This window comes from Xenopus laevis, chromosome 4S (genome assembly GCF_017654675.1).
Source record: "Xenopus laevis strain J_2021 chromosome 4S, Xenopus_laevis_v10.1, whole genome shotgun sequence".
NCBI lineage: Eukaryota > Metazoa > Chordata > Amphibia > Anura > Pipidae > Xenopus > Xenopus laevis.
In genome coordinates, this window is record NC_054378.1 from 15,875,005 (window position 1) to 15,890,543 (window position 15,539).

Below are 15,539 nucleotides of genomic sequence, written 5' to 3' on the forward strand. Positions count from 1 at the left end.
TTCCCCATTCTCTCACAAAACAAACAGCAGTCCTTTCAATCTCTAATAACCATTGGAAGCAGCAGTCCTGTCCTGCTTTATGGCAGCTGAGATTCTAGCTATCTGTATAACAGAGCATTCTGTCCCAGTGGCTGCACAGTAACTATCTGATCCCCATTGGAAGCAGCAGTTCTGCCCTGCTTTATGGCAGCTGAGATTCAAGCTATCTGTATAACAGATCATAGTGGTTTAAAGCTTTCTTTTTTCAGTAAAGCTTCATTCACCCTAATTGCTTTGCTTCAGTGTTGTGGCAGAAATGTACAACCGTTGGAAATGTAGTTCTTGTGCTTGAGGTTCCTTATTGAAAACAATAGTCCAAATTGTTTCCAGCTCTGAATTGGGCACATTCACACACACATCGTGCGGGGGGGGGGTGCATGTGACAAACATGAAAAGATCCGGGAGTTATTAATATAAAGGGTCGGGGTTCTTCCTTGATAAAGTTTCCCTTGTGAGCCCTTGCAGCTTATTCTATAATGTTATAATGTTATAATGTTAGACAGCAGCCCCTGACACTAATGGGGTAATGTAATAAAGGGCACAAAGCTGGCCCAATCAGATTTGCTGAATGCTAAATACTGCCTTCTGGTTGGTTGTTGGACCTGTAGCAAGCTTTTGCTATATTACAAAGAAACATTCCCTGTATGGGTTAATATATATGGGTTAATATACAGGACAGAGGCATCAGATTTCCAAATTCTGGAACAGATCCAAGATGCTGCCTGAGGCCTTGGAGATTCCCACCCTTGGAGCCAACCTTGCCTCCCACCTGGCAGCTACCTGGGGAAGGAGCTTAGCTCATGCTTGTTATCCACAGTATTAATACAGAATAGTGGGATCCCTGTCTGTTTTCTCAGGGGGACTGAGTTGAAGCCATTCAAAGATGAAAAAAGAGAAAAGGCACAGGATACACAGCAGATAACAGCTATAGTACATTGTAGTATACAATGGGATTCTTCACAACTTATCTGCTATCTACTGTGTATCCTGTGCTTGAAAGTCTGCTGCCATGGCTTCACAGCAGCTTGTTTATATAAACTATAGTAGTACTTATCTGTTATCTACTGTGTATCCTGTGCTTGAATGGCTGCCCCCATGGCTACACAGCAGCTTGTTTATATAAACTATAGTAGTACTTATCTGTTATCTACTGTGTATCCTGTGCTTGAATAGCTGCCCCCATGGCTACACAGCAGCTTGTTTATATAAACTATAGTAGTACATATCTGTTATCTACTGTGTATCCTGTGCTTGAATAGCTGCCCCCATGGCTACACAGCAGCTTGTTTATATAAACTATAGTAGTACTTATCTGTAATCTACTGTGTATCCTGTGCTTGAATGGCTGCCCCCATGGCTTCACAGCAGCTTGTTTATATAAACTATAGTAGTACTTATCTGTTATCTACTGTGTATCCTGTGCTTGAATGGCTGCCCCCATGGCTACACAGCAGCTTGTTTATATAAACTATAGTAGAGTTATGAAGCAAACACACCAGTTTTACCAGTGCAGGGCAACAGTACATTATATTGTCCCTCCTTTAAAACACTTTCATTTTTTTGATGTTAGTGTTCCTTTAAAGGATAAGTAAACCTTTAAAATAAGTGAATGTAAAATTGATGAGAGTGCTAATCTAGGATATTTTGCCATTTACATTCATTATTTATTTTGTTTTGATTCCAAGATATTAAGGGATACATGTACTGTTAATATGAACACATTTTGTTACAACTGCGCCCCCTGCTGGTCAGTTTCCGACCAGTCTGACAACCAAGTAGTCAAGGAAGTTGTCAGGAGAAAAAAAAAAGAAGCTGCTCTGATGTTCTTCTGCTTAGGAAAAGGAATAAAAACCTTTCCCAAACCTTTTCTAAGCAGAAGAACATCAGAGCAGCCTCTTTCTTTCTTCTGACAACTCCCTTGACTACTTGGTGGTCAGACTGGTGGGAAACTGACCAGCAGGTGGCGATGTTGTAACCAATTTCATTCATATTAACAGTACATGTGTCCCTTAATATCTTGGAATAAAAACAAAATAAATAATGAATGTAAATTGCAAAATATCCTAGAATAGCACTCTCATCAATTTTACATTCACTTATTTTAAAGGTTTACTTATCCTTTAAGGAATTTATAGACTCAAAGGGGTGGTTCACCTTTACGTTATCTTTTAGTATGTTATAGAATGCTCAATTCTAATCTTTCAGTTGCTCTTCATTATTTTTTTTCCATAGTTTCTTAATTATTTGCCTTCTTCTGACTCTTTCCAGCTTTTGGGGTAGAGACACACGTGGAGATTCATGGAGATTTAATCGCCCAGTGACAAGTCACCTTTTCTTCGGGTGACTAATCTCCCTGAACTGCTTCCCGCCGGCTTGATGGCACTCGGAGTGATTCGTTTTCCGAAGTTGCCTCACGAGGAAAAGACAGTTTGGGGAGATAAGTCGCCCGAAAAAGAGGCGATTTGTCGCTGGAGACTAATCTCCCCAAATCTCCACGTGTGTCTCTGCCCTTAAATGGGGGTCGGGGGGTAACTGACCCCATTTAAAAATAAATTCTCTGTAAGGCTTCTTTGTTGTTTAGCTATTGCAACTTTTTATCACTCATCTTTCTATTCAGGCCTCTCCTATTCATATTCCAGTCTCTTCTTTAAATCAATGCGTGGTTGCTAGGGCAATTTGGACCCTAGCAACCAGATTGCTGAATTACAAACTGGAGAGTTGCAGCTAAATAACTCAAAAACCACAAATAATGAAAAAATGAAAACCAATCGCAATTGCAAATCTACGGCATATTAAAAGTTAATTGAAGGGTGAACAATCCCTATATGACAGTGGTCGATGGCCTGTGCAAGGGTCACAGTGAACTCAGAGGCCACAAATTTGGCAACGTTGCCATGGAAAACACCCCCAGGAAAGTGTCTCGTCTGACACAAGCCTTAGGCACATACATCTTTAAGAGCGAAGCGAAGGCTCTGTGCGGCTCCGTTTTTCCATTTTCTGACACCTTATGCCTTGGGAGTGACATTTTTGGAGACAAGCCCCACAGTCATTTTGATTTTAATTGCTTGTCTCTCTGCCTCCCACGTGAAGCCACAGATACCACTGAGCTCATCATCAGCCCAACAACAGGAGACTCGGCTCCACGTTCTGTTTGTCTCTCTCTTTTTCTTTGGGATCAGCAAACAGATGAGTCTCATGCGGTGCCACATTTGGAAAGAGGGTTTGTTTGGAGTCAGAATGTTTGCTGAAAAGAAATTGGAAGAGTCTGCCCTTGTGCATTTGTTACTAGTTGCTCTTACATTATGTTGTATATTATATTGCTTTGGTTTTCAGCCTTACGGGGGATCTGTTATGTGCTGGGATTTCGGGTCAGCTCCCGTGTTTGTTTGTTTATTGTATGTGGGACTCCTTTTAGGGCAGGACTCCACGGACGTTTCCGGTGCGATCCGACGCGCTGCACAAAAACGCAGGCGTCACGTCGGATGCAACGGTAATAAGGCAAGTAATGCTATTGTCGGATCGTGTCGCATTGTTGATGTGACGCGACACGACTGTTGGATGCAGACGTATCGTGCAGCGTCTGCATCCGACAGTCGTGTCCCGTCCCATCAACGCTGCGACATGATCCAACAATAGTATTGTACCTTATTTCCGTCGCATCTGATGTGACGCCTGCGTTTTTGCACAGCGCGTCGGATCGAGACGGAATCGTCCGTGGAGTCCTGCCCACATACAACATGGACTTGTTTCCATAACAGGAATAATGTGGATATGTGGATAGAGAAAATACAAGATATTAAAGAATAGCTCTAGGATTTTGCCCCAGCTTCCAAGGTTCTATGGAATTATAACTCAAAAGAAGGTATCCTGGAAGCTATTAAATATAAAAAGTCAAAAATGAATTAAATACACATAGTAAAAAAATGGTACATACTGACCCTCCAAAAAAATTTTTGGAGGGTCAGTATGTACCATTTTTTTACTATGTGTATTTAATAAATTTTTGACTTGTTATATTTAAAAGCTTCCAGAATACCTTCTTTTGAGTTATTATTCTATATGGGGATAGAGTCCTGCCTGGGTCCAACTGGAAGGACCTGTGCCTGACCCAGACCTGCTGACCCCTAACCCGACCCACCACCATAACCAAAGCCGCTACCTGACCCAGACCCGATACAGTTAAACATAGCTACCGACTCGGGACTCATGAAACTGGAAGTGGTGTCACCAAGTACAAAACAAATTGGCAACAACCCTAGGGTGAGTGGGTGGGAGGGACCAATATCCCCCCATCACCTCCCACGTAACATTTGATCACGACCGCTACCAGGGCCCTGGAGGGTGGTCGGTGGACAGCAGAAATAGTGGGTCTATGCTGGAGGCGTCCACAAGGGCCGGGGCCTACCGGGTTTTTTCCCGGAGTCCCACCGGCCCAGTTCCAACCCTAGAGCCGATCACCATGTCGTTATTAGGAGTTTAGGAAGGGACCAAACTACCTGGAAGTAACCCACTCAGACATGGGGAGAATACCAACTTTCTACACAATTTGATACCTCAGTTGCTGGCATGTCTTTACTTTTATTTTCCCCAATTGAGCATGCTCCCCAGTTTGAAGCCTTATTAGAGCCTGCTACAGAGCAACTACTACAATTTGATGCATTAGGGCAGTGGCACGTGGGATGATTTGTCACCCACGATTTTTTAGACGCAGCTGAGGGCGACTAATCTCCATTGCCGGTAATTGAAATCGCTGGTGGTATGCGCATCTGATCACTAAATCGCCCGAAGTTGCCTCCGGAGGAAACCAGGAATTTTAGAGATCAGTTGGACATATCGCCAGAGATTCCTATTACCGGCAATGGAGAGGCATTATCAGCCGCGTCTAAAAAATCACAGGTGACAAATCTTCCCGTGTGCCACTGCTCTTAGTTGCTGGTATGTCTTGTAGCAGCTGCAAGTTCAGCCCCTACTGAGCAATGTCCCCTGGTTTCAAGCCCTGTAAAAAAAAAACATGCTACAATTTGATACTTTTGTTGCTGGCATGTCTTAGTTTTTGTTGCAAAATACCAGCAACCAATTAATCAAATTGTATCCACATATTGAATCCGCATTTCGAATGGCTGGTTAGAGATTAGATGCATGGCTGCACATAAATCAGTTCAGCCTGCAACATGCATCTAAATCCATTGCTAATTAGCCATGCAGGATGCGGGTTCAATATGTGGCAGGTTCTTTAACCAGTTAATCAGTTATTCAGCCATAGTGCTAACAATAACTAGGGCAAATCCTAACTGACCTTCGGGTTGGACTGGTGTATCTAGAGCCAATATGCTTTCCCAGGGTCAGACTGGAGCATCAGGGGCCAACAGGGCTGTTACTTCAAGGGTCCTCTTGTGAACTCAAGGGCCGTCTCACAGCATCTGCCCTCCTCCTTCCAACACCCCTCCCCCATACTTTTTACAACCCTCTTCCAAAACTTTCTGATTGTGATCAGGGAAGGAAAGACTGTCCGAACAGGGGAGTGGGCCTAGGGCCTTTCAACCACTCAAGCCTCACCTGTTATTTGAGGGGTAAAGCAAAGTGTCGGACTGGGCTGGTGGGAAAAAACTTGGTGGGTCTCCGCTTTCATGGACCCCATCTCAGCCACCATATAATACACAAGCAGCTGGGGCTTGTGTGGGGGAGGGCAAGGTTTGGGGAAGTCATGGGTATTTTTGAGTATTATTGTAGCTAGCTGGGTGGGATGCAATTTATTTGGGGCCCATGCAGTTTCATTGTGGCCCCTATTCTACTTAGTTGGCAGGGCCAACCACCCAGGGGGCTCAGACAGGTTAATAACCCAGCAGGGCCCATCTAAGCAGTATGGGGCCCCATGATTTCTGATATTAAATAGCACCGAACACAGACAAATCCCTTAAAATGAGAGGTCTGCCAACTTCAAACCTTTTGTGTCCCAGCCAACCAGGTCACAATGAATGCACACTATTTTTCCCCATTTACTCCCAAGGATAAGTACACCTTTAAAATAAGTGAATGTAAAATTGATGAGAGTGCTATTCTATGATATTTTGCAATTTACATTCATTATTTTTGTTTTTATTCCAAGATATTAAGGGATACATGTACTGTTAATATGAATGAAATTGGTTACAACTGCGCCACCTGCTGGTCAGTTTCCCACCAGTCTGACCACCAAGTAGTCAAGGGAGTTGTCAGAAGAAAGAAAGAGGCTGCTCTGATGTTCTTCTTCTTAGAAAAGGTTTGAGAAAGGTTTTTATTCCTTTTCCTAAGCAGAAGAACATCAGAGCAGCCTCTTTTTTTTTTCTCCTGACAACTTCCTTGACTACTTGGTTGTCAGACTGGTCGGAAACTGACCAGCAGGTGGCGCAGTTGTAACAAAATGTGTTCATATTAACAGTACATGTATCCCTTAATATCTTGGAATCAAAACAAAATAAATAATGAATGAAAATTGCATAGAAAATATCCTAGAATAGCACTCTCAACAATTTTACATTCACTTGTTTTAAAGGTTTACTTATCCTTTAAGCAAGATGGCCTTTTGCTGTTTGCCAGACAGGAAATAGAAGTAGATAAGTGAGTACCAGGAAATTGATTCCCCCGTGCAAGAACAAAATGTGCCAATAACTTTGGAAAGCCGTAAAAGCAAAGCCGTTACCGAAGGCTGCACATTGTATGACAGTGTTACAGGTTCCAGTAGGCACTTTGTACTTCGACTGCTGAATTCCTTTAAGTCGCCAGGCTAAAAAATATAAAGTTGCATCCTCCAAACTGTCACCGCCAGCATTATACGCATCTCTTCAATGCCACTTGCTTTGTTTCCATATTTAAAAATACATGCATGGTGTGTACTGAGCTTAAAATGCGACGTCTGCTCCCACACTTAAGCGTCGGCTGCCATTGGTAGCGCTGCGCACAGGAGACATCTGTTACCCAGACTGCCCCAGCCCAGCAGATAACGCCCCCCTTTCTTGGTGTTTTGGATGGAAGAGAAGGGCTTTTTAATGTCCCTGTGCAGCATCAGGCGCTTTTTTATAGTCTGAACCGTGCGAGATGGGGAATGCATGCGGCGTAATTTACAGCTGCGCTAAGTGCTTTTATTTCCCCATAAAAATATTATGTTGCAAATTAAACCTTAAAAAAAAAAGTAGGACAGAAAAAAAAAAGAAAAAGCTGTAAATGTTTTCATAGCGTTCCAGAACCGCTCCGAGGGGAAACCGCTCCGAAATGTGAACAGAGACGCGTCTCTTAAGAGCATGTGACTCGAGTGAGTGCGTCTTTGTTAATCGCCCCTGTCTGCCTGCGGGGAAGGAATTACAGCTGGGACTGCGTTTGTGATTGTGCTGGGAATGAAATGGGCACAAAGGCACACGAGAGATATGTTTGGTCAATTTTGGGCTAATGTTGTTGCCCCTTAGTAGACAGAGATTGTCTTCCTACTAGGGATGCACTGAATCCAGGATTTGGTTCGGGATTCGGCCTTTTTCACCAGGATTCGGTTTTGGCCAAGTCCTTCTGCCTGGCTGAACCGAATCCCACTTCTAATTTGCATATGCAAATTAGAGGCGGTCAGGGAAATAGCATGACTTTTTGTCACAAAACAAGGAAGTAAAAAATGTTTTCCCCTTCCCAAATGAGAGATATGTTTGGTCAATTTTGGGCTAATGACCCTCTGTTGGTGCCTCTCAGTAGGCAGAGATTGTCTTCCTACTGGGGATGCACCGAATCCAGTATTCGGTTCGGGATTCGGCCGAATCCTTCTGCCCGGCTGAACCGAATCCGAATACTAATTTGCATATGCAAATTAGGGGAAGTTAGGGAAATTTTTGCATATGCAAATTAGGATTTGGTTTGGTATTCGGCCAATTCTTTCGCGAAGGAATCGGGGGTTCGGCCGAATCTTTCCCAAAAGATTCGGCCGAATCCTTCTGCCCAGCTGAACCGGATCCGAATACTAATTTGCATATGCAAATTAGAGGAGGTTAGGGAGATTATTGCATATGCAAATTAGGATTTGGTTTGGTATTCGGCCAAATCTTTCGCAAAGGAATCGGGGGTTCAGCCGAATCTTTCGCGAAGGATTCGGGGGTTCGGCCAAATCCAAAATAGTACATTCGGTGCATCCCTACTTCCAACCTAAAACTAAACGGAGCCAAAATATGCCAGATGCAGGTGGCTCTCAGTCCTGGCATATTTTGGGTCCATATAGTATTAGAGCAGTGGGAATGTATAGTGCCCACCCACTGAATGTGCCCACCCATTGAATTTTCAATGAACGCAGTTCAAAGTTTCAAAGTTCTAAGCGCTAAAACACCAAATCTAGCACAATTACAAAGAGCAGGCACAAGTGCAGAAAAACTCGACCAGATCCCAGAGAACCTGCACCGACCCTAATCTGCCGTATGCTCCTATTTATATACCTGCCCCACTGTGATGTCACGTAAGGGGGCGGAGCAGTCCGGTGCGCGAGTATATAAAAAGGAACGCATCCGGCGGAAGTGGAGAACTAGGTGGTTGCACCCGCCCATGGCCGCAAACTTTGTGTTCAAGTCGAGCCGCACCCACACAGGTCACCCCGCACATTACTAATACATACAATTATCGCGCCATTGTTTAAAGGGGTTGTTCACCTTTAAATTAACTTTTGAATTCTGAGACAATTTGCAATTGGTTTTTCTTTTTTTATTATTTGTGGTTTTTGAGTGATTTAGCTTATTATTCAGCAGCTCTCTAGTTTGCAATTATTTGCCTTTTTCTACTGATTCTCTTCAGCTTTTCAAATGGGGGTCACTGACCTGTCTAAAAAAACAAATGTTCTGTAAGGCTACAAATGTATTGCTATTGCTACTTTGTATTACTCATCTTTCTATTCAGACTTCTCCTATTCATATTCCAGTCTCTTATTTAAATCAATGCATGGTTGCTAGGGTTATTTGTATCCTAGCAACCAGATGGCTGAAACTGCCAACTGGAGAGCTGCTGAATAAAAAGTGAAATAACTAAAAAAAACACAAATAAAAAAAGAAAACCAATTGCACATAGTCTTATAATATCACTACATCATGCTTAAAGTTAACTCAAAGATGAACAACCCATAAAACAAGCATATCCTGATTAGTACGAGGCTCATTCCGGTAGCCGGTGGGTTAAGCCACTTTATAACTGGAGCTTTATGATTCATGCAGGGGAGGCTGAGGTTGGGGAGATGCCCCAGGTGCTGAGAAGAGTGGGCTGTCAGGTTTAATCAGCCCGTGATCTCTCTTGTGCCACCGCTCCAGCTCTATATTAAAATATTAAACTTATATTCATGTATGCTGCTGACTCCTGCGGGAAGTGTGCTCCGACTCAACTCCAGGATTTCATATCCGTACATTCTCTGCCATACGGTGCAACAGTCTTTCTTTTATATCAGGATCATTTTTTAATATCTATTTATATAAAATATGTTAAAGTCCTTGACTAGAATTATTTCTGTGGGTTAATTACACTTCTCACAGCAGTGTCTCCACATTCATTTTCAGGCCAGTGTGTACATTTTACAGTCTGGCCATTTAGTTATTGTCCTGCTGCCTCCAGTCTCTCCATATAGAACAGTTCCCTGTGACTTCTAATATCCTTATCATTTACAGTAGGGGGTACATTATCCCTTATAATACATGAGTGATACTCAAGAGTTCCCTGTATAACTCAGCCTGCAGCCTTGTGCCTTGATATGGTCACAGAACCCCTCAGTGACTTCTAATATCCTTATCATTTACAGTAGGGGGTACATTATCCCTTATAATACATGAGTGATACTCAGAGTTCCCTGTATAACTCAGTCTGCAGTCTTGTGCCTTTATATGGTCACAAAACCCCTCAGTGACTTCTAATATCCTTATCATTTACAGTAGGGGGTACATTATCCCTTATAATACATGGGTGATACTCAGAGTTCCCTGTATAACTCAGCCTGCAGCCTTGTGTCTTTCTATGGACACAGAGCCCCTCAGTGATGGATATGCCAGTAATCATTTATACTGGGGGTGAATCATACCCAATCTCACAGAATCATGACATTATCAGAGGAGACTAAAGATACATTTTGTACAGACTCAAATAGAAGCCTTTGTTCTTTAGTTAAATGGCCCCTTTAAATAAACATTAGGAGTTTGTTTAAAGGGAAAGTAGGTGTTGTGTCTTTATTCAGCGGAAGGGGAGACGGATAGAAATGGCAGATAATGGACACAAGTTCCGCATGACAGAAAAAATCCTTCAATTACAGTCCTTTTAAAGGCTAAATTATTAATGGGCTGATCGGAGGGGGGCTGGCTAATGGCCAAGATGAAAGGATCTGTCATTCTTGTGGCTTAAGTGTTGGTCAGTGAATGGAAAACTGTGGAATTTTTTTTTTGGGGGGGGTGGAAGCTTCCTTACTGTTTGTCAGACAGAGTCTCAATGGCACCTTCCTATCACATGGGACTTTATAATATTTATAGGGAGTAGGGTTGCCACCTGGGTGGTAAAAATGATGCTTGATGCCAATGTTATTATTAGGAAAAAACGGCAAGAATATTGGAAGGCCGGTAATTTTTTCCAGAAAAGGTGGCAACCCTAACAGGGAGATGTAACTACACCCCCAGCACATGCACAGCATCAAAGCACACATGCTCTGTCAATGACGTCCAGACTTATTTCCATGAGTCCCTGTTGCCATGGAGCTAACACTCTAATTTTCCTATCACCCACAAGGGTCGGACCTGAATCCAAAGAAGTCTTGGGTTAAAGGTTGAGAGAGAAGGCGCACACCCTCAAAATTAAAGTGCGGGGTGCTAATCCATAGGGGACTCCAAACCTAACTACAAAATATTATGCGTAACGGATAGCACACCCAATTAGAAAAAACAAATACATTTATTTATTACAAAATGGAAAAATAACAAAAGATTACAAAATAATATTGGTGAGCCCAACGCGTTTCGACCTTAAGGGTCTTCCTCAGGGGCACAAATAATCAAAAAAACCCAAAGGGGCAGAACGAGCCTTACTGTCCATGGAGGTTTTATACCCCAAGCTGTTGGTTTCCTCGACGAAAATCCAGTGTCTGACGTCTTCTGGGTAGTCCAAGGCAGCGTCTTCTGGGTAGTCAATTGGAACGCAAATGCGTTCCAGCATAGCGTCAAGATATAGCCACACAAAGTAAAATATCACTGATATAAATGTGTCTTCAGTCCGTCGTTATACCTTCTCCAATAGTGGCATATGTACTTGAAAACACTACAGTTGCGATGTTGCATAATTGTCTGAAACGAGAAATAAACGTCACTTCCTGTAACTGCTCTCTGAATACATTGAAGAATGTCTACGCAGCACCTCTTATTCCCAAGTTTCCTCGTGAGGCAACTTCAGGCCACTTCGAAAAACGAAACGCCGCATGTGCAGGCGACTTTTCAGTATACATACAAGAGCTCGCTGCGGAGCGCTGATCGGAACAATCCAGGAGACGGTGTAATACCAATCCGGCTTTATTTCAACGCTTAAAATTACATGGAACGGAGGGGTATTGAAAAACAGCCGACAATTAAAATACACAAATTACTAAATGACAGTCAATGATCTTAGTTACCCTTTAACTGCCTCATTAATAACACAAGCGGCAATATGGAAAACAACGACGTTGCTCGTAACATTCCCTTTAAAATCTCTTTGGTTTGTGGGGGGGAGTTGGGTAGGAGGAAGTTGAAGTTGGTATTTTGTCACTTTAACTGGCGACAGATGGGCAGCAGGCAGTTTTTTCCAGAAACCTCCATCTTAACTTACATCACGTAAAATATTCATGCGGTATAAAGTGGCGCCCTCGCAGCTTCCACGCTTCTATATAGCGTAGCTTGCATGGTAATGATTAAATGAGCCGTGGTTTTATTACTTATGCTCAATTTCTCCTGTTTTTATTTTTTAAAGGCCTTCTCCTTTAACAGAAATGTGCATTAAAGTGCCAGTGCCCTGGGAATGGAGTTGCCATGAATGAAAACATGAGGCTCATTTATCAACACTGGGCAAATTTGCCCATGGGCAGTTACCTATAGCAACCAATCATTGATTAGCTTTTTAAAGCCAGCTGTAAGTAGAACAATAAATGCAGCATTTTGATTGGTTGCCATGTGTTACTGCCCATGGGCAAATTTGCCCAGTGTTGATGACCCCCAGTGTGATGTTACAGTAATGTCGCTTTATTCCTTCTGTTCCTAAGGCAAATGTCAATCTTCGGCCCCCCATTAAACATATTAGGCCATACCCACTTGACCAAGCACCCCTCCCCTCTTTATGCTGTCACTTTAGCCATAATGACCTAAGCATGCCAGTAAAATCACTGTAGAAAATGGATTCAGAGCATTGCATTAAAGATGGCCATGAATTCCATAATGGAATTCATATGCTTGTTTTACCCCTAGCTTATTCATGCTCTGGGTACCCCTGGAACTATAGCAGGGTGACTGTTACCCCAATGTTTCTATATATCTGTAACCTTGTTTTGAGGGGGCCCAGCCTGAATGCAAGTTAGATGGAAGATATGGGGTGAGTTCTTATTTGTGCCCTGGGTACCCCTGGAACTATAGCAGGGTGACTGTCACCCCAATGTTTCTATATATCTGTAACCTTGTTATGAGCTAAGGGGGCCCAGTCTGAAGGCCAGTTAGGGGGAGATTTGGGGTGATTGTGTATTTGTTCCCTGGGTACCCCTGAAACTATAGCAGGGTTACTGTTACCCAAATGTTTCTATATATCTGTAACCTTGTTATGAGCTTAGGGGGCTCAGCCTGAAGGCCAGTTAGGGGGAGATTTGGGGTGAGTGCTTATTTGTACCGTGGGTACCCCTGGAACTATAGCAGGGTGACTGTTACCCCAATGTTTCTATATATCTGTAACCTTGTTATGAGCTAAGGGGGTTCAGCCTGAAGGCCAGTTAGGGAGAGATTTGGGGTTAGTGTGTATTTGTGCCCTACAAGAAAAAAACTCTAACATCCTTTTTTTTAGTAAAGTTTCTTTGCTTTGCCCTCAGTTATTCCCACAGGGTCAGTAACCTGCTAGCATTTTTACAGGGATTACTGAGGATTAGAATCAGACCTGTTCTTGACAGAGGCCACGTCACTATCATTATAAGAGGGAGTATTATGTAATTGCCAAGTGACTGGAAAGTCTCTCTCTAGTGAAGGATTGATGGGAACCACAGGGACATTATTGTACATGTCAGGAGCAATCAATCTGTTACTTGGAAATTTAATATGAGTTTCAATCCTTAATCTTGCTTGTTATCATAGAAATTCCAGGTATCAGACCTAACTGCCAACTACAGACAACCACTACTATAGGTGCCTAAACAACATTGCAATAAGAAAATAAATTTTGATTAAAAAAAAAAAGTTAAAGTTTAAAGGAAAACTATACCCCCAAAATGAATATTTAAGCAGCATATTAAATATTGGCATATTAAAGAATCTTACCAAACTGGAATATATATTTAAGTAAATATTGTACTTTTACATCTCTTGCCTTGAACCATGATTTTGTGATGGTCTGTGTGCTGCCTCAGAGATCACCTGACCAGAAATACTGCAGCTCTAACTGTAACAGGAAGAAGTGTGGAAGCAAAAGAAAGAATTCTGTCTGTTAAAGTGGACCTGTCACCCAGAGACAAAAATCTGTATAATAAAAGTCCTTTTCAAATTAAACATGAAATCCAATTTCTATTTTTTATTTAAGCATTCATAGCTGTTGTAAGCTCATTTAAAAATCTCAGCAGTCAATCAAATATTGTCTGCCCCTCCTCTATGCCCGTGGCATGGAGGCGGGGCAGACAATTACTTTCACTTTCAATTCAGCACTTCTTAGATGTCACTGCTCCCCACACATTCCCCCAGTTCTCTTTACCATATAACTGTGTGGTCAGGGCACGGGGATGGACATTGGGTCCCCCATTCTGGTGCACAAACAAGATTCTGAGATGATACAAGGCTTTTCTTAATAACAGTGTCCACAAAATGGCTGCTGCCTGCTTGCTATAATTTTGAAATCCCAGACTGAAGGAAACAAGATTCAAATAATTTATATAGTGTAGTTATAGTTCATTTTCCTTGACTAATCTGATAAAATAGGATTTTGAATAATTTTTTTGGGTGACGGGTCCCCTTTAATTGGCTCATGTGACCTAACAAGTATAGTTTGTTTGGTTTGTTTGTGTGCACCGTTAATTATACGATCCCAGGGGGCGGCCCTTATTTTTTAAAATGGCAGTTTTCTATTTAGGATTACCCAATGATGGCACATATTACTAAAAAGTATATTACTATGAAAATGGTTTATTTACATGAAGCAGGGTTTTACATATGAGCTGTTTTATGCAATATATTTTTATACAGACCTACATTGTTTGAGGGGTATAGTTTTCCGTTAAAGGAAGAAATAAATGGTCCTGCAGTGTGCAAAAATAGTTGTAAATGTTTTTGTCTGATCTTTTAAATATCTAAATACATGTTTATCCCACTGTTACTATAGGCACCATCTCTCCCTACTATACCTGCTATCCCACAGTCACACTCCCTTCCCAGAGACTATTATCCCACTGTTACTATAGGCACCATCTCTCCCTTCTATACCTGCTATCCCACAGTCACACTCCCTTCCCAGAGACTATTATCCCACTGTTACTATAGGTACCATCTCTCCCTACTATACCTGCTATCCCACAGTCACACTCCCTTCCCAGAGACTATTATCCACTGTTACTATAGGCACCATCTCTCCCTACTATACCTGCTATCCCACCGTCACACTCGCTTCCCAGAGACTATTATCCCACTGTTACTATAGGCACCATCTCTCCCTTCTATACCTGCTATCCCACAGTCACACTCCCTTCCCAGAGACTATTATCCCACTGTTACTATAGGCACCATCTCTCCCTACTATACCTGCTATCCCACAGTCACACTCCCTTCCCAGAGACTATTATCCCACTGTTACTATAGGCACCATCTCTCCCTACTATACCTGCTATCCCACAGTCACACTCCCTTCTCAGAGACTATTATCCACTGTTACTATAGACACGATCTCTCCCTACTATACCTGCTATCCCACAGTCACACTCCCTTCCCAGAGACTATTATCCACTGTTACTATAGGCACCATCTCTCCCTACTATACCTGCTATCCCACAGTCACACTCCCTTCCCAGAGACTATTATCCCACTGTTACTATAGGCACCATCTCTCCCTACTATACCTGCTATCCCACAGTCACACTCCCTTCTCAGAGACTATTATCCACTGTTACTATAGACACGATCTCTCCCTACTATACCTGCTATCCCACAGTCACACTCCCTTCCCAGAGACTATTATCCACTGTTACTATAGACACCATCTCTCCCTACTATACCTGCTATCCCACAGTCACACTCCCTTCCCAGAGACTATTATCCCACTGTTACTATAGGCAC

The 15,539-nt window shown here is 42.5% G+C and overlaps 1 protein-coding gene across 2 annotated transcripts in view; it reads left to right on the forward strand.

The window, feature by feature from the left end:
- Positions 1–15,539, forward strand: part of ldlrad3.S (low density lipoprotein receptor class A domain containing 3 S homeolog) — a 63,791-nt gene that overhangs the window by 3,810 nt on the left and 44,442 nt on the right. The gene's annotated exons all lie outside the window — the stretch shown is intronic.